This window comes from Apodemus sylvaticus, chromosome 20 (assembly GCF_947179515.1).
Source record: "Apodemus sylvaticus chromosome 20, mApoSyl1.1, whole genome shotgun sequence".
In the NCBI taxonomy this organism is placed as follows: Eukaryota; Metazoa; Chordata; class Mammalia; order Rodentia; family Muridae; genus Apodemus; species Apodemus sylvaticus.
The window spans coordinates 30,900,688-30,921,814 of record NC_067491.1 but is presented as its reverse complement, the minus strand read 5'-3'; the positions used below and the strand labels follow the sequence as shown (position 1 = coordinate 30,921,814).

Sequence of the window (21,127 nt, the reverse complement as noted above, 5' to 3'; positions counted from 1 at the left end):
CTCCTCCTCCTCCTTCCTCTTCACCTTCGCTTCCTCTCTCTTTCAATTTGGACTCTGAGATCAGTAGGTGAGTTGTATTTGTAATTTCTCTGTTTGAGGCAATGAGACCACATAGTCTATATTCATGTGTATTGATATATGTTTAATTTTTTAAATAATATGCCATATAAGAAAAAGTTGGCATGTGTTTTTTACATAAAATATATATTCTACTAAAACTTGGATAAATATAAAATTTCAAAAATAAGTCTTTCATGTGACATATGTAAACAACACATTGAATAATAAACAATACAGTTTTCCTTAACTAGGACTTTGTGTCAAAGCATATGTAGAATATATACTCAATCTGGGGAATAGCAGAAAGATTGTCATTGTTAGGTGGTTTCCTCTTGATTGTCTAGGTTGACCAGTTCTTCAAAGATACTCATGATTTAGTCAAAGCTTTGTCAATAGTATAACTCAAAACATCAATATGAATTTGAAAAAAATCTCAAGAGCTAAATTATCTTTGGTTTTTGGATGGAAGATTCCAAGAGACATTGCGGTTTTGGATTGGTAAATGAAAACTCAACTTGAATCCTTTCCTTTGTCTTCTGCATTTAGGGAATTTTTACATGCAATAGCTAGCTGAAACACTAAAGAGGTACCCAGTTTATTGAATTCTGTAGTGGGAACTTTTGGGGCTGATAGGATGTACAGAATGTTAGATCCAGGTTCTTGGCGTATTTGATGCAGTTTTATTGTCCTGGTTTTTCTCTGTTCTCAGAGGGACACCGAGGCATCACTGAGGCATGTATAGCATAGCTCTTAGAGTTTATGGAAGTAAGATAGCAGCAGCTCCTCTCACTCTGGCTAGAAAAGAATATCAATATCACATCTCTCATGTCCTCTCTCTCCACCACCCAGAATTCTCCTCTGTCATTCTTTCCACATCCACCCTGGAACGTTTCTCAGAATGACACATGAAGCCATACACTTTCACGGATCAAATTCTAGGCAGAATGTGTAGGTCTGCATGAGTCCTATCCTGGCTCTTTCAGAGTTGCAATGGATTAATATGCTCCAGTTACTTATAAAAAAGTGACCACTCTTAGAATTTGATGCCTTTTAAGCTTTATGAATATTGTATAATAAGCTAACAGAAACTAATAAGCAGGATTTTTTGGTACACATTTATGTTCTTCTTCTCCAAGTCTTTTGAGTGTATTAGTCTAAAAATTGATATAAAATGTTATTAAAGATACACATAGAGAAGAAGGTAGGTGTTTAAAGGATAACCAAGAAGCTGCATAGAATGCTGTGTTTGGATGTTTATGTTGAATTCAACCTCCTAGAGTCTAGGACCCTGAGAATCCCACTTGTGTTTTTTTTTTTTAATTTAATTTTTTTATTCATTCACTTTACATCTCACCCATTCCATAGTTATCTCCCCCATTTCCCTTTCTCCTCCACCTGTCTTAAGAGTTTCTATTGCTGTTATGACACACCATGACTAACAAGGAAATCGGAAAGGAAAGGCTTTATTTGGCTTAAAGTTCCACAGCATAGTCCATCATTGAAGTGAGCCAGGATATGAACTCAAGCAGGGTGGGAACCTGGTGGTGGGAACTGACACAGGGGCAATGGAGGGGTGCTGCTTACTTGCTTGCTCTCTATTGCTTGCTCAGCTTTCTTATAGAACTGAGGGCTACACCTCAGGGATGGCGCCACTCCCCATGGGCTGGGTTCCCTTATCAATCACTAATTAAGTAAATATTTTACAGGCCTGCCTACAGCTCAGTCTTATGAAGTGATTTTTCCCAGTTCCTTCCTGATAGCTTTCTCTACATGACTCTAGTCTTTGTTAAGTTGACATAAAACTAACCAACACACCAATGTGTGTATAATTTACAGTGTCTATTTTATAAGGACTTGTGAGTATCTGTATAAGCAGAGAGGCAAATAGGTAGTGCTGTCAAAGCTTTACTGAATTGACTCCCTTGAAGAATTAGTTATTCTTTGTTTTTCTCCTACTTTAAAGAATGGAAATAATTTATATGAACAAAGCAAAGTGGGAATATATTTTGAAAATGACATGTACTGTCAGAATAAAAGATGAATCATGCCACCAGCGACTAGGAAATAATGAGTTATATAACCTAGGTAACAGGGTTCCAATAATTAAGTATTAATCTTTCAAAATGGTTATTTTGTTTTGTGATTGACAATCAAGTATAAATAAAATGTATCAAGATAATTTTATGATCTATGTGATAATAAACACAGTGCCTGATTTTAGTAGCAGATATTTTTCTGCTTTTCTTACTTTCTTATATTAGTAGAAAACAGTTTTCCAATCACTAATCTAAAATCTATTAAACTATTAACAAAAGGGAAATTAATGAACTTTTCTTTTGATTTTTTTTATATCTTATATTCATTGCATATTTGTCTCTAATGTCCAGGGATTGGTTGCTTCTTATTCTAATTTAGCTCTTTTATTTTTCTCATTTTGGTTCTCTTGAAACAGGAATTCTCTATGTGGCCTTAACTGTCCTAGAACTCACGTTATAGACCAGGCTGGCCTTGAGCCCAGAGATCCTCCTGCCTCTGGCTCCCAAGTCCCAGGATTAAAGGCATGTGCTAACATTACCAGTTTCTAATTAACTCTTCAAAGAAACAGAACAGAACATAATTTTCTCAGTAAGCATAACCTAATAATAGTACTCCTTTATAGCTCTAGGATCCTGTTGGGTGCTTTTCCTATCATCAGTCAGGAATTTTCTCAAGGGTGCTTTATCCTGCCCAGGATGTGATGCTCAGTGCTAACGAACTGGACCACTATGTATGACATCCCCGGTTCAGACCTGGCTGCAAAGGTGGAATGTTTGGTGTTGAACAATTGAAATTGATGAACATTTGCAAAGTGGAATGAAATATATGCATTACTTAATGAATGTTGGAAGATTTGGGGAAAGCTAAGTTTTCATTATTTTCTTTTCCTCCTTATATTGTGAATTATCAGAAATGTTTCATAGCATTGAACTTTTTATGAATAACATAATCTGCAGGCATTCATAAGTATATTAAACTTTAAGTAGAAATTGCTGAAGAATTTTCCCTACACTGTTCAGATACGGTAGGATTCCAGGTGGTCAGAATTAATCTTGCCATTATTTCCTGTAATTTTGTTTTTATACTTATATTTAAAAATACTAGCCAGTGACTTTAAATAGCACATCTGAATACTGGTTCATATAAGAATAGAGGGGAAAGAGTGATTTGGAAAATATTATGTAAGAATAGTGAGAGTGATGTAGAGTTATGGCTAAAGTTGAGTGAACATTGTCTTAGGAGATAGCAAAAGGATGAGAATTTGGGAATGTCGGGAATTATATCACATCACATCAGAGAGCTATACACACAAGATTATATTCTCTGTTTATGGTTTGGTGTCTGAAAATGTTCAGTGCCCTTCCCCAACCACTGGAAGTTTTTTGCTCTTTTGTATGGCATCCCAGTGGTCTCTGCATAGAGTCAGAGAATAAGGATGGTGAGCGTCAGACATAACTTTCTTCTGAGGTCACATACACTATCAACTGTCATCTGAACATATGCTCCTAGCTATCATATCTACATTTGCATGTTTGTTTTAACTCAACAGGTATAAAATAAGGACAGGGCCCACAGAAAACTCTCAATATGCTTATTTCAAATTCCAAAAAGAAAAAAAATCCAGTCACCTTTATAGGTAGAAATAAAGTAGTTGTAATTAAATCTAACCGAATGTAACCAGTTACTTTTGCCCACTTTCTGACTTTATGACCTTACTGACCATCTGGCATATTAGCATGGCTGGATTTGTAGTGGAACTGCATGCCCATGCCAAGATTTGCCTTCAAGAACTATTGCAGAAATCATATTAGTTATTGTATATGATACGATTTCAGTCGATGATTAAAGACATTGCCATGGATTGTGACATTAACGGCCATGTTTTACCTACTCTTATCAAGGATGGCCTGTGGCTGAGCACATAGCTACTTTGTATTTGTGTCTACAAATCACTAAAGTTGTTTCACATGAGAAATTATTTTAAACCAGTTTTAGCAGATCTATATTTGTCTGTTGGCTTTTCTTTTAGCATATAATGTACTTTTAGAGACAAAGCCCTTAAGCTATTTTTCACTGATTCATATAATCATATTTCGTAAATACATAGTCTACTTTCAAGATTTTAACTATGCTCCTCTATGATTTCTGAAATATAATCATTTTTCCCTGAAAAATAGTTTTGCCCTTTCATTTGTTTCAGGCAGCCTTTTCTTTTAAACAGCTAATTCAGTAGAATACTGAATTTCAGTTTCAGATTCAGTAAAACATTGAATTTTCTCATTGTTCATTCAGTTTCACAAGGCAGATAATAAGTTTTATGTTGTCTAATCAATTTTTAATTATCTCATATCATAGAAAGAACATATTTGAATATAATTGAGATTTTACTCTTGTTCTGTGTTATGAGAATCGAAGTGTCCATCATGTGAAGCAAGACAAGGAAAAAGAAAACAATGTCTAGATTTAAGGGAAGTAAAAAATATATATATCAATAAACTAGAATTTGGAGAAGTAATGGGAAGGTGTAGGATAAGATCAGAAAATCTGGCAAAGTGATGTAGGAAAGAATATAAAGTCTCAAGTGCAACTGTGGAAAGGAGAAGGGTATTGTTATGGACAGATATATGGATGTTTAAAATAACACAATAGTAAACACATGGAAAATGTCCATGTACTTTCCTGGGAAAATATAGCTCCTCAAGTTGGACCAAAGAATAAAATCTGAGTCAAACACCTTGGGAAAGTTCAAGAAACATATTGAATTTTTTTCTTAGAAAAAAACCAAGTGAAGATGCTTCATAAGGTGCTTTGTAACTTCTTCACTAATGACATTTTTTTGTTAGTTTCAGGAAGATAGATTATACTGAAGGCCAAACCTGGCAAAATTAAATACACACACCTAAAAAGAAAACATGCCAGCATCCCCTATCCCATCAAAATAAGACCCAAGCAGGAAACAATGAATCAGAAAACAAGGCTCACTAATGAATACAAATGCATGCATGTCTCGAAATTAATATGGTGGCTGTAGGAACATCTTAACGATTAAAGCCCTGCAGCCAGGTGGGATTTAGTCTGGGATTAATGGTGAGATGTTTAATACTGCAATTCAGCTACCAAAGTCTTAATTTTAAAAAGTCAGGAGAAAAAAATATAATCTGTAGGTATGTCAAAAAGGCATACCTAGATCAGTAGCTGCCTCAGAAAGCAAGAATCAAGCAAAGAATGGAATAATATCACACCACATAGAAAAGAATGTCAGTTCTGTATTTATCTGAAAAGCACAGACCTGGCTCTAGTATTCAGCAGTGACTTTGTGATTGTACTCCCCATAGGATTTTTCTAAACAATTTCCAGTTTTCATAGAGAAGTATATAAACTCTATCAAAGTAGAAAGAATATTCTATAACTCATAATAGATATTCATAACCACATTCTCTGAAGTATGCATTTTGATCAGATACAAGACAATTCTGTCTTATAAATAACCTTTCTTATTAAGTGGGATCATGACTTTAATCCTCGCACCCAGGAAATAGAATCAGGAGAATTAGGAGTTCAATATCTGCTTCTCCAACATAACATGAGTATGCTATGCGGGACTCTGTTTTAAAACATCAAACTAACAAAAAGTATTTCTTGAATCATCCATCTGCTGATGAAATGTACTCCCTTGTTTGTACATGTGTATTAGTGTCCGTTCCTGATTTCTTGTATCCTTTGTGGCTACCATGAGCAAAACACTTAAACTGGAGTAAAATAGAGCTTCATATCTCATAAGTTCACATTGGTTAGGTCGGGGAGCGTATTCCTATAAAGCCTTAGTGGAGAGTTTTCTTTCCCGTTTTTGAGGTTTGCTGGGATTAGCATTTCATGCTTAATTCTTACATGGCTATCACTTTTTAAAGATGCCCGCCCATCATAAATAAGAAATTTCCATATGGACTAATTATTAATGTAATAACCTTATTTCCCCGTAAGTTCCCAGGTTAGTTAATATGTATTAGAACCCAGCAGACCCTTTTAGGCCTGCCTATGTGTAAAACTTTCTCCACAGATCTCACTATTAGGAGATTCAGTTCCATTGACGCAATGATGTTTAATCTGAAGAGGAGTCATCAGCAAGCCGTCAATTCTTTCTAGAAACTAAAATACTTACATGGGTTTCAGTGGTTTAAGTTTTTCATGATGTTCACAACTGCCTTAGGAGGAAATCACTTTAATGGAAGCAGTCATGAAGGAAAAGGGATGGGACTTTAGTTTTTTGTTGTTGTGATAAAATACCATTATGCAAGCAGTTCATATAAGCAAGAGTTTGGCTTGACCTAAGGTTACAGAAAGATAATAACTCGTCATTGCAGGGATTCATGGTAGCAAGTGGCTACCATGGTGTCTGCAACAGGAAACTGAGAACTCACCTCAGTAACATCTTCAACTGCAAGCTCAAGCAGAGTAAACAGGAACTAATATGAGACTAGTAACAGTTAAAGCCCTACAGCCATGTAGTTCCTGTAAAAGGTTCCACCGCCCAAAGGTTCCACAGCCTCCCCCAAATAGTGGCAGTAGCTGTGGACTAAAGCCGTTGGGCCACTACAATGGAGTTCCAATTTGTGCCATTATACATCTGATAATAACAAGCATATTAGAGTTCTGTTTGCTATTCAGGGTTAAGTTTTGAGAAACTTTTGTGAGTTCAGAAGACAGATTGTAGATACAGTTGGTGAGATGCCTTGACATAAATAATGAAATACATCTTAGTACCAATAAAGTGCCAATTGGCGATTATAAGAGGAAAAATAAACTGTGGCCAAATATCTAAAGGACAAAATAGGATTTCCTACCAATTCTTTTTGGAGTGAGACAGGGCACTGTGACATGACCAGGGCATGCCTGATCAGGTGACTGGCCCCAGATAACAGAGAATTCACGATTCTAGAACTGCTTTGTTTGTTTTACATAAAGGGAATTAGAGTGAGATTCCACTGCAGCACAGTCAGCTCATGTTGTAGATGAGCAACCCAGCTGGTGCTTTCCAATGTCCGAGAATAAGCTGGGGATTACAGGGACTTATCTCTTCATGTGAAGAGCAAGCTTTGACACTATCATATGTCTTTCATTGTGTTTTACCTGATAATTTTTTTCACACAGTTATCACACAAATATAACCTTGCCTTGTGTAACCTTGCAATAGAAATGGAGACTATTCAGTGACACACCAATGAATCTAGTCTTACATTCATGGTGTCCTTTTCTCTTCCTTTTGTGTAGTACTAGAGTCTGGGTTAAGCATATACACATCTAGTTATATATATTTATAGTGTCTTCTTATCCTTTAGAAATTTTTATGATAGAATTTGTACAGTTAATGTGATACTAACTATCCTCAGAGGAAAATAGATCTAATGAAAATGCATTTCTACTATTTCCTTAAGAAACTTTTGACATTTAAATAAGGGATTTTTGAAAGTAGGGGAGGTTGACTAGGCTTCATGATTGTATCAGCTGGAAATGCTCTTAATTATATTTTACCACTCAGTTATCCAGTTTTGAGCTTTGGTATAGATTTACAGGATTCAGATATTTAGATAAGTCTATCTTTTCACAATGCCAGCTATGGATTCAGAAGAGAGAATTAATATATAATGACCCAGGTATTTGTCCAGCTGCAAAGAAGTCATAGATGGTTAACTGCAGAAGGATCATTCAGGTCAGCAGCAGCAGCAGCAGCAGCAGCAACAACAACAAAAAAAAAAGGAAAGAAGGAAGGAAGGAAGGAAGGAAGGAAGGAAGGAAGGAAGGAAGGAAGGAAAGAAGGGGAAAAAGGAAAAGAAAAAACATATTCTGAAAATTTTGCTATTTCAGTTTTCATAGTTTTATAAATCAAGTGGTTGGTCATGAGTTAAAGTTAGGAATTGTATATATATCTTCAAATACTTTGGAGAGGTCAGTGGTTTCCTGTGAATTTTTGTGGGTGTCTGAGAAAGGGAGCTGATGTGTCTTAGAACTTGGTGTAATATTGCATTAAGCAAATCCCCTCAATAGACTTATATACAAAAAAAATGATAAAAGTTAGATAAAGTCCTTACATGCCTGTTTTTCCATGGGTTTTCCTCATTGCATTATCCACTTTGCCTAGTAGAGAGGATAAATGTGTAGTCAGCTTGCAAGGGTATTGCTCAATTTTGTTTGTTTGTTTGTTTGTTTTTTGTTTTGTTTTGTTTGTTTTTGATAATCCATCTATTTTATTAGCACTTGGGAAACTAAAGTTGAACTTATGGTATCATCCAGCTGTGGGGGCCTGGATAAGTTTAGTTTAAGGAAGCCCTGGCCTGTAAAATTACTTTCCAGGAAGAATTGGAATAACACTTTAGGTTTTCCCTTCCGTACATCTGCTTTTACAATCTCACAATTTTCTCTTCCATGTGAGCTTTCATACTTCATTGTGTTCGGTCAGCCGAGGCACAGTTCACACCTTTGCAGTTCATACCTGTCTTATTTGCACATCTGTCCTGAGATTCATTGTAAGTTGATTTTATGATTTAACTGTTATGGTGACAACTCTTTCCCTAATACTTAAAAATCCTGATTCTTGTAACATCTATTACCAAAATCATTGGTTTTCACACAGTTTTTAGAGAAAGAATGGCTCACTGTGAAGGTTTGTCATTTATTCATTAGTAGGATCATATTTGCAAACTCATCTAGCAAATATGGAGGTTTTTTTTCAGAATAATCATTATTGAATTAGATAGTGAGAATTAGCCCACAAGAAAAGAATAGTTTGTCTTCAAGTAGTTTGAAGTCTAGATTTAAAATGATATGGTGCGGCTGGGGTGATGATTCCTTTGCCAAAAAATGAAGTGGATCAGAGTTCAATCTTTAAAACCCTCACGAAAGCAGGGCAGATGCAGTAGCTCTTTAATAATTCCAATCATGGAAAGCTGAAGCAGGGTATCCCTGAAGCAAGCGAGCAGGAAACCATCTCTATCAGTGAATTCTTGATAGAAACCCCACCTTAATGAATAATTTGGGAGAATAATTGAGTAAGATTCCTGACATAGCTTCTACCCTATGTATAGGGACTTGGAACTACACACATATGAACAAGTGAAAGGCATTTGCAGACAGGCAAAAATGTGATTTCTATGTACAATTTAGGTGTTTTTTTGGCTTTCCTGTAAGCATCTGGAATCCATGTTTATAGCTTTTATAAGGACATTTGGAGTTAGAGTGTCTAGATTTTCATGTCATAATTATAAAGTTGTGTTAATGAAAACTGACTTAAAATGGAATATATCTGTATAATATTTATAATTCTATCAATACAAGGGCTGTTAATGGAACCCTAGGCAAAACCCAATATTTAAGCATCTTGATAGAGGAGGCATAACTCTATATTCCAGGAGAAGGAAAAAATCAGGATGTGGGATGTTAATACATGTGTCTTGATTCTTCTGCATAACATGTTCTGAGAAAGCCATTTTGCACAAATTCCACAGGTAATCTCAGAAAATGATTTAAATCTTCTGAAATCTATGAGCATAGCGTCCAAAGTACTTACATGCACACTCAAAGTTCTTCGGCAGGTAGAGATGTGAAATTATTCATATTTTTATTTCTAGTTCAGGCTGAAGTCCTGGGAACTTCTTTGCTTTTCAACATGTTTTTGAACACAACTGAATCAAAACAAGTGACCCCCACATGCATTTGTTTTACCTCCATGTCAACGACACACAGTAGCTTCTACGTATGGGCTGTTCTCGAACTGTCAACTTTGCCTTCTCCAGCAAGCACAAAATTAGAATCTTTTAATCACTATGAGCCTGGAAAGAAAAAAGACAGAGACTGGGTGGTGCTTGTGCATTTAGGAGTTATGTGGATCCTATTTCAGATGCAGTTGTAAAATAGAACTGAGAGGGCCAGGCTGTAGAGAAGCAGTCATTCACATTATCTCTGTAGAAAAGAGTTAGAGCCTAGATACCATGCTGGAGCAAATTGAATAGAGGCATATTTTTATTTTCAGAAATATTATTAAGAGATCTTTAATTTTGTAGTCATTTCCTTCCCCTGTAGAAGTTCAACTGTGGATGTGTATTGGAAAGCCCATGAAAGAGTTCAGGAAGCAGCTCACAGTCACATCCTGAGTCCCTACTTGTTCATTTCAACTTTAAGACTGACTGGAAGTTGCATAAAAAGCCAGAAGCTTTTCTATTGTTTTTCTTCCTAAATTGTTGCTCTTCACATGGAGAGTACAGATGATACACGGCAGAATTTTAAGTAAATTAATTTCAGTTTTCTCAGAAGGAGGTTTGAATTATGAAAAAAAAGTGTCTGTCTCTGCTCCTGAAGAAAAATGAACAGATGTAAATTTGTTATTTGTGTAGTTCCAATCATCCTGCTGCAGATTTTCAATTACTGTGGCTTAAGAATTATTTTCTAGACACACCAGGAATTATCATAATATTGCCTGACACTTAATTTATTCTCTTTGTTAGGTGGAACCTTATTAAGGTTTTGCTTACATGATAGTAAAGTTGCTTAAAGTATAATTGAAGTTTGAGGGCATGCAGATATATCGATGATAATGAATTTAAAACCCGATACTGTGTCTTCTGCTACTTATTTCATATATATTTTATTTTTGTGAAATAGCACGTTATTTCTGTGGCTGAATTATATCTACCATCACTACTTTCAATCTTGCTTTAAGATTACCCTTACTTAGAGAGGCCTCCAGGAATAAAATATTTACAGCAAACCCCTTTTACCATTCTCACAAGCAATCCCCCTTTTAAACATCTCTCTTGTTGAGTACACATGGAGAGATCTGTGGCTCCAGCAACATGTGTAGTAGAGGATGGCCTTGTTGGACAGCATTGGTCCTGTGAAGACTCAATGCCCCAGTGTAGGGGAATGTGAGGGCCGGGAAGTGGGAGTGGTTGGGGGGAGCACCCTCATAGAAGCAGAGGGAGGGAGGATGGGACAGGAGGTTTCCAGACAGGAAACCTGGAATGGGGATAACATTTGAAATGTAAATAAATAAAATAGCCAATTAAAAAAATCTCTCTTATTTTTACTATCTGTTTATTGCTATGAACTACATAAATTATACAATGTAACTATAATTATTTGTATTAACTTTGAATATAAATTCATATTTAATTTTCTAGAATGTTAAAAGACCCACCATAGATTCATTCTAATAGTACAATGTATGCTTAATATGTGAACATCTCAGGTTACATCTCCAGCATATCTCTTTCTCTCTGTCTGTCTGTCTCTCTCTCTTTGTCCGTCTGACTCTCTCTCTCTGTCTTTCTCTCTCTCTCTCTCTCTCTCTCTCTCTCTCTCTCTCTCTCTCTCTCTCTCTCACACACACACACACAACCTCTAACTAGGAAAATGTGAACTCTTTCAAAAGGCATCATTTTAGCTTATTTACAAAATTTCTAAAGCAGGGCTTGGTAGAAGGGAAGTGCTTGATGAATCTTTTTTGGAGGCATTTGTATTCCATAGTATTGTTGCTTTCTGTATATCTATTCCCCACAAATACTCAAGTGCAAAAGATTCCCCATAGATTATTTTATAAACTATCCTCTTGTCTATATCCCCTTTTCCGTTCTCTCTGACTCTTAAAGGGAGCAGTTACCCCATGATGCACTTCTGACATCACATATCCATCAATCACCTTTGATCATGGTCCTTCCATGCTCCACTTTGTCCCTGGGGTTCTTTAAGCTGGGGTGTCATGTCATAGGGATTGGATGAAAGTGATCCCTTTTCTGTCCTGCCAGTGAGTAGTACAGTGTAAGAAAATGCCCACACACCATCTGGAAGAGACTCAAGCTTGTTATAAATTCATAATGTCAAGGCACTTTTTTTAGTGGGAATTCTTGGTTAAGTGTCTAATCCAAACTAATTTTGAAGTCTAAAGGGACACTGGACTTCCTTGGTATCTGACAGCTTTTGTGATTTTTTTTTACATAGTCTTTTTGAGTCCTTTGCTCTTTTGCCCGCTCGAAGAAAACAGCTTTAGCAAAATCTCTAGATCTTTAAAGATCATGTCAAATGATGTCCAAGAAGAAGAAAGGAGTGGCCCCTGGTTCTGGAAAGGCTCAGTGCAGCAGTATAGGGCAAAACCAGAACAGGGAAGTGGGAAGGGGTGGATGGGGGAACAGGGAGAGAGGGCTTATGGGACTTTCGGGGAGCTAGGAAAGGGGAAGTCATTTGAAATGTAAATAAAGAATATATTGAATAAAAAATAAATAAATAAAAAAGATCAGCCTTTGTGGTGGGTGCCACCCTAGGGGGTAAGCTGTGCCCTAAAACTCAGAGAATACGATTTGGATAGAAATTACTGAGCTGGGCACAGTAGTGTGTGTACCTATAATCCTAGCGCTTGAGGTAGGAGGATTACCATGAATTTGAGCCAACTGAAGGCTACATATTTAATGTTTATCTCATAAAAATAGAAATAAATATAAACTAACAAAGCAAACATGATGAATCAGTAAGATGACAAAACATCTTACTGGTTTCCTCTTTCTTTCTTTCTTTCTTTCTTTCTGTCTGTCTGTCTGTCTTTCTTTCTTTCTTTCTTTCTTTCTTTCTTTCTTTCTTTCTTTCTTTCTTTCTTTCTTTCTTTCTTTCTTTTGGATTTTGTTTTACCCTTTTTTTTCCCTGAGGCCCCAGCCTCAGAAATCACACTGTTTCAAGCACACAGAGAATAGCTTCTCTTGGCAGGTTCCAGGGAAGTTCCCTTTAAAGCATGAGTGTTGAGTAGGTAATAAAGACAAGAGAATAAAGTAAGTGCCAGTACTGACCACCTCTTCTCTAATTTTTAATCTTCCATTGTTAATCTCTAGACTCTGGTCATTTTATTTTATGTCTCTTGGTCTCTATTCCTGCATTCTTCCCTGTAACCCCAGGACCTGGACATGGTGGTTAGGACCCCAAACCCTGTCTTTAGTATACTACTCTCATCCTTCTCATACCAAATTAAACAACCCATGGCAGTTCTAGGAGTACTGTGCTCATACACAATTGCACATTTGCACATGAATGTGTACACACATACATGTGAACGTGCATTTGGCCTCAAGCCACCTACACATACCCATAAGAAAACAACAGAAGAAATACGGTATGAAGTGGTGTTTTTCCTTGGTTCACTATAGAGTACTTCAGGAGAATTCTGTGAGTTCATTGTGCTTAAGTTGAAAAATCTGTCCAAGCAGAAAAAGATAGACTTGGTTACTTGGCTTTGGACGTCATCTGCCCAGTGCTTAGGTTAGCAACTGCTCAATACCTATATGAGCTAACACCTGTTCCTGATACTCTCTGTGATACATGATGCTTTTGGACTTTTGGTAATTTATTGTTTTATATATAAGATGTGTGTGTGTGTGTGTGTGTGTGTGTGTGTGTGTGTGTGTGTGTATAGTTTAGCACTATTCTTAAGGGGCTAAGAAAATACCTGGTTTCTTAAACATTCCTGTTTAAAGTGAATGCATGATCTATGTAGAATCATCACTGTGTACTGATAGATATTTCTCTGACCCAGATTTTAGCCATATCTCTGCAATGGAACCTTTCTTGTTTCTGGAGTATTTATTTGTATATGTCGATTCCTAAAAAATTACCAAATATTCATTTTTTTCTCCTTCTGGATGCCACAAGTGTGAATCAGATTCAGAACCCTCTCCTCCTGTTTTCCTGTGCACATCTTTCTTCATCCTTCCTCAGAGCATCAGCCACCATGCTTTGTGACAGGTTTACAGATAATCTAGACTTTGTGTTCAGAATTAAATGCTCACTGTGACAGATTCAAACTACAGTTTGAATGAGCAGGTAAATAAAGTAATAGTCTGGCTACACTAGGGGTCTGAAGATGCCAGTCTTTCTCCTGTGCCTCTTGGATTTCTGTGTGGCCATGGGGTACACATAACTGTCAGCTGTGCCTCTTTTCATAATAAGTAGATATCCATGTTGGGTAGCCTCCATAAATAGCAAACAATTACAAACAAATCTCTATGTAGACTTGAGTTAAATCATCAGTGCATCATGTCTTTAGATTGCACTAGATGCTTCCCTGTTATTAATTTTGTTTTCAATCATATAATTTTCTTCAAGGATAGGAAAATATTTGTTGGAGATTTGAGTGTGATCCAAGAAAAAAAATATAGGCTTACAAGAATCATGTTTGCTTTCATGGGAAAGAGAAATAAAAGAAAGAATTTTTTTTCTTTCATAAAAATTGAATCTTCTGTCACCCTCGTGCCTTGAAGGCAGTTTAGTGAAGTCCTCAGATGTTGGGGCTGGGCACTATGCAGATTTAGGCTCAGCACTTCCAATAATGTTTCCCATGATGTGCCATGGGAAAATTGCTTAATCTGTCTCCCTCATCTGTAAAATTAGATTATGTTAGTGTTATTTTGGAAGGATTAAATAAAACATGCTTAGAAACTTGATATAAGCATACAATAATAAAAGTTGAAAAGTTTGTTAGATGTTAATTTTATGCATTTTCCAGTTACTTCCTGGCTGTCTCTTTGTGAGACCATGCCACCATTTACTGGCAAGTTTTCCTCTGAAAAGAAATTGGTCTAGTGTGCAAGAATGACCCATCCCCCACCCCCCAAAAAACTTTTGTGCGTGTATTGGTTTGGATTCAATTTGAGAGCAATTAATCGTTTTCATTGGAAGATGCAATTTACGTGAACACGGAAGAAATCCAAAATGTTCTTGTGTTAAGAAGAGCATGTAGAAAGTAAGAGAGAAAGAGAGAGAGAGAGAGAGAGAGAGAGAGAGAGAGAGAGAGAGAGAGAGATTAAGAAAGAAAGAAGAAAGAAAGAAAGAAAGAAAGAAAGAAAGAAAGAAAGAAAGAAAGAAAGAAAGAAAGAAAGAAAGAAAGAAAGAAAGACAACACAGAGAGAAGGGAGACAGAGGGAAAATGAACATCAATAACTAAGAAGCGCAACATATATAAACCCAAAAGAAGACTGAGAAGAGAGATTTCTTAACCCAGAAGCAACGTAGAATAGAGAAGAAACAATTGAATTTAAAACTAGATAACTTTTTTTCATCTCATCTTGAGTTTTATCAGCTCAGTTAGGAAGCACATGTTAATTTATTTTCCCTACATATCTGTCCATCTGTCGTCTGTCTGTCTATAGAAAAAATTATAAAATGTTTTTGTTCTCCTAATTATAAAGATTGAAAGAAATAATACTGAAAACTTCCTGCCACACATCCACCCGGATCAGTTCTCTTTCTAGATTTCTATTGAGTGTTGTTATTTTATCATTTTAACTCTGTGGCTACATTCATACTATTCATACATATTATTATATTTGATATAGAGGTGATAATGCATCCTAAATACATTACGAAGACAGATATAGAGAATATTGGTCATATACATGTTAGCATACAATCCATTTCTATGAATCCTAGATCCAACAATAATTACAGCCATATGAATTAGTTCCCAACCATTCTGATCTTGAGCTCCTCTTCCAAAGTGTAGAATACTAATTGTGAAAATTCATTAAAATAGTCATCATGAATTACCTTGTCACAAACCTTCCTGAGAAGAATCTACTATGATAAAGATATTAGATTTAATCATCCACACTCTACTTCAGAAATACCTTTGTAAGAAATAGTGTTTAAATGAGAGAGCCCAGGGCTTTTTAAGGCAAAGACTACAGTAAGAATAAGTTTCTGGTTTGTTCTCATTTCCTCTAATATCAATTGATAAGGTTTGTCTGTTAGGTTTAAAGTTACTTTTGATTAAATGTCTTCTGCTTTATATGTGACAAGTTATAATAAAACACCCTCCTTATGAAATAGATATCATAGCTATATTTTTCTGAGCTGTCAACATCCAAATGAAATTCAATTAGAACAAATAAACATGTCTGTGTGAACATGAAGAGGAATCTAAGCTGTAGTTTCTGGAACCTACTTGGTAGTAATTATGTGACATTTGAGAGGAAACACGTTGACACAGGTTCCAACTTTGGACAACTGTGTAATAGAATTGTAAACCTTTGTCTGTTCCTGCCGCATTTGGCTGGTTGGTTTTTGTCCACGGGCCTTCAGCATTCCTTGCCAGGCAATGAAAGTTGTGTAGAAGAGCAATTGGCTCCTTTTCAGTCCTAGAGGAATTTAACATTTTTAAGCACAACTCCTCTTTTAGTCTTGCCCACAGTTCCTGTGATACTCTACAATCAGTATCGACAGTAATGATAGTTTAACTATCCAATCATATTTGTCATAGCATCCATGTTAAAAATCTCCTGTAAGTAAAAGGCTCCTGTTTCATGCTGTATTCTTTTGCATAGACTTCCTCTTTTAGGATTTCCCTACACAAAGGCATCTTTGTAAAAACATCATTCATGCCAGTCTTCAGAGTCATTTCATTAAAACAGAGGAAGGAAAATAGAGGATTTGATTTAGGGGAAAGGATGAGTCAAGAGAATCCCTGTGTTTAGACATCAGCTAGAATGTCTGTTACCTAAGGATGTCCTTGTGGCCACAAGGATGTCATGCTACAGAAAGCACAGCTTTGACTATAGTGGTGACCTCTGATAATTCCCATGAGTGTCCTTTTCTAGAATTTGAGAGGACACTAACATTAAAAATACTGCAAATGGAATTTTTTCTTTGAGCAAAGAGTAATCAGTCTGACCACACTTGCCTAAAAGCTTTGAGTGTTTCAATTTCTTACATCTATTTTATTCTTAAATTATATGATTTTAACAATGTATTATGATTTGGTTTATTATATTAGGTTATTGCTTAATATAGTTATCATTCAGAACTAGACAACTCACACTTTGTATGCATTCAAATGTAATCAAGCATTTTATTTAACATTCTCTGTACCTCGTGTATTTGTTATAATACATGGCTTTAAATAATTTACAAAAGCTTACAAGTTAATGGATTGAGCATTTTGCCACTTGGAAAGAAGTTGATTGGTGAGTGTTAAGAAGCTGAAACTAGAAATGGCTTTCTCAGTCACGTAACCAAAAGTCCAGGAAGCGTAGTTGCAGCTCGTTAGGGCAGCTGTCTTGAGCTCCTTTCTTATGTCCCTGCCATCCTCAGCACAGGACTTCTAGCTTATAGCCAGCAGGATAATAAGGACTTATCACATCCTCCTTACTATGCCCATAGCGCATGTGCATGGGCTCCTGGAAGACTTTGGGATTTAGTCCTGCAACCCAACCCTGCTGCACATTGATTTGATTCTACCTCCCTTCCCTTATGTGCTGTATAGCACAGTGACTAAATAAAGCACAGAAAGTGCACACCTCTGTTCATAAAACTTACAAACTTAGGAAATACACAATTCCAAGACTTGAGTATCATATATTACAAAATGTACTTAGAAGACCTTTGAATTTGATTCCATTTACAACCATATAGTTACTGTATAATTTTGTCTGCTTTCTAGTTTTGATCTAGAAGAACGTGGGTACATTCATGTTTTACTTCTCTCTTAGGGGTTTCTTTGCTGTGAAGAGACACGATGACCAGACAACTCTTATAAAGGACAACATTTTATTGGTCAGGTTTATAGGTTCTGAGATTTAGTTTATTATCATCATGGAGGGAAGCATGACAGTATCTAGGGAAACATAGTAATGGAGACGCTGAGAGTTCTATATTATATTCCGAAGGCAAAGGGAAGACTGACTCTCTCAGGTAGCTAGGGGGAGGGTCTCAAAGCCTGCCACCATAGTGACAGGCTTCCTCTAACAAGGCCATACCCACTCCAAAGACACACCTCCTAATAGTGCCACTCCCTGGGTCAAATCTATTCAAACCATCCTAAGGAATATGTGGCAAGCTGTTAATTATAACTTCATTTGATAATATAGGTTAGGAATTCATTTTAAGTGTCCTGTTACATGCATTGCTTAAAAATGAGCATAAGTTTTGAAAAAAAGGAGCAATTCACCTCTAGTCTCATGTCACAGCTAAATGATATAAAATCTTACTATTAGAGGCAGGTCAATCAGCAAATTTGATTAAGATATTTCAGTTAATGCCAAGTTCAAACATGATTCTGACTCACGTTAATTACTATTAGGAAATTTCACACGTGTAAAAAATAAAATAAAATTCTAAATTTTTTTTTTGTTTTAAAGTTCCTGTGTATGTTAGGGGATGATCAAATAAAATAAAGCTCACAAAATGATTTCAGCTGCAGATAGAGATGTTATTTTTCCTTCACAACTGAGTTTCTAAATCACTTCGTGAGCCATTCTTTGGGAGTAAACACTGTCCTCTGAAGACTGCCTGGGAGGACTGTGATTATTCACAATCAACCTGATCTCAGTTGTACTGTCTTAATTGTCAGTTGTCTTGGTTTTTCACGTTCTCAGAGGCTTCCTCCTACATAAATTGTGTCATTTAATTTTCGTGAATCCTGTTATTATTGCTATTGTTAGGTTTTAAATGCCACCCTTTGTGACTCTGGCATTTCATAGCCACGGCTGTTCTGTCTGGAATGCTGTTCTCAGCATTCTGGGCTCTCTCCTTTGTCTCTTGTCTTCTCCAGGAACTTCATCTGACCCACACTTTTTTTTTCCGGAAAGTGTTCCTTCATTGGGTTCCCCAAATGCTGCACTTTCTCATGCCACAAATTTACATGCTGCTGTGATTGTCTGCAGGCTTCTATAATGAAACAATGAATTGAAAATTATCTGTTCATTGTTTGATACTAGGCTGACCTGCACTAGTTAGCATATTAACTTAATATAGAAGTGCTGTGGATTTTTCCCAACGTAAAAAAAAAAAAAAAATCAAAAGGCAATTAACTGTGTGTAGTATTTCTCCAGTTAGATTGTGCAAAGCTGTCTGTTAGTGGCAACCTGTTCTCCTTGAGGTTAGTGTAGACATCGGTACAGATGCTGGGCAGCATATCACAGACTACTTGAGTTCTCAGCTGCTCATGAACTTTATTTACTACCACTTTGGGACAGCTCATATTTCAAGTGTTTTTAAAGACCCTTTGTAGAACTCAAGGCAAAAGGTCACATTTGAAGATTTGGAATCTTTTAAACAGTATTTTGTAATTTATCTGTGGAGCGGGATTACCTTGGCGTAGCACATCTGTAGAGGCCTGATGAAAACTTGAGGGAGCAGTGATCTCCTTCAACCACATGAAGAAGTCTCAGGAATTAGATCAAGTCCATAAACCTGGACTAAGTGCCTCCTCTGAGGAACCTCTCTCCACCAAGACCTAGAATTTTTGTTTTTTTTTTTAATTTTAGAATTGTTATAATTTTTATTGAGTTTTTAAAATTGAGTTTCTAGAATGCTATGGTTTTAAACAATGATGTCCTAAAAACTTTAAAATTTTTAAACAGAAATATAGGGAGCACAATATATATCTCAATATTTCTTCTATATATTCAGACAACCATTAAATGAACTCATTCAGACAATACATCACAACCATACTGAACTCTTCAACCTTTTACACAAAGTATTATATAGATCAGTCTACCCTTGAACTCTTTATGTAGATAAGGCTGGCCTTAAACTTTCCAATCCTTCTCCTCTACATCTGAGTGTTGAGATTATAAATGTGTGCCAACATGACTGATTCTTATTATTATTATCTTCCTGGGATATTCAGTATAACAACAGTTTACATCATATTAGGCATTGTATATGATATATAAATGGGAAAATATAAGTTAGTTAAATTCAAATATTTCATCATCATGTTAAATGACTTGGGTTTCCCTGGATGCCTAAAAAGAATCCTGAACTAATCCTACACTAATACCAAGGTACAACTATACTGTGTGTATTTATGAATTATATTGTGATATGATATGTGACTGCATAAGAATGATACAGAATGGGTAACCTGGCATGTACATCTGGAAGCTATCCTTATTACATATAGACACAGTTTATTCAGATGTACTGACAGAAGTGGCACGAACATGCTTTTTCAATTTTTAGAATAGTTCTTCTAAAATCAGCAAAGTCAATCATAGCTTATATTTTTATTGACAAAAAATTTCCTTTGTAATGTTATTTTCTTTATAGTGGTATATATGGTGGACAGACATTCAAAGAAACTTTATTTTAAAAGATAGGTATTGAAGTTACATACTCTGCAAAGCTGATTGTGATTTCTCTTTTCTTTCCTGGGGAGGCAGCCTCTCCTTTTCTTGGTAAGATATTTTCCAGAATCTATTGTGGTAAATATTTAATGTCAGTTGGGGGTTTCTATCCTTCCTGTCATCATTTAGTTCCCAGATAAAAGACACAAAATTGTGGTATTTATAATAAGCCTTAAAGCACTAGAGATGGGCAGAAAAAAAACCCTCTATATTACTTTGTCTACTCTTACTTCAGCTGGCTAGTCCTCATGGGCAATTCTCAGTTTCTCTTACCACAAGGTGTCTTTTCCTCAGTCCCCTTCCTCTCTGCTTTGTGGTCCCTACTTAGAACTCAAGGCCCTGGAACAAAAACCTTACCTACCTCTCTGCTGCCCATCTGTAGGCTGTAGGCATCTTCATTCAACCAATAGTTTTCAATTAAGGAGCAAGGTTTCATAATATCACTTGGTAGAGTTGAGGATTTCCTTGGCCCTGGGAGCAACCAGACCTTAGGGACTGGTATTTAGCATTACAATACACAGCAAAAGACCAAAGCTTAACTAGCATTCTTTCCTTTTACCCAGGTGACATCAGTAGCCAGCATCTCTGCCCTCTATCCAGTTGATGCTAGGAGCTACAACCCAGCTAATGGCAGTGGCCAGCACCCCTGTCATGTGACAACCATTTATCTTAGTCTCTGCCAAATACTCTCTGGGGTAGAAATGTCACCCTCGGTTTAAACAACTGTGGTTAGATAAATGTTTCTTTCTGTCTCTGTCAGTGTTTAGGGCCAACTAGAGATTTGTGTTTCATATATATTTAATTCTGCATTTAATTCTTCTCAATCTACTGTACTAACTCCTTTGACTGTTTTTTATGAATCAAGTTCTTTACTA

At 36.2% G+C, this 21,127-nt stretch overlaps 1 protein-coding gene across 3 annotated transcripts in view; it reads left to right on the top strand.

Moving 5' to 3' along the window:
• Tmtc2 (transmembrane O-mannosyltransferase targeting cadherins 2) overlaps positions 1–21,127 on the top strand; it is a 427,423-nt gene that overhangs the window by 238,915 nt on the left and 167,381 nt on the right. The window lies entirely within an intron of this gene.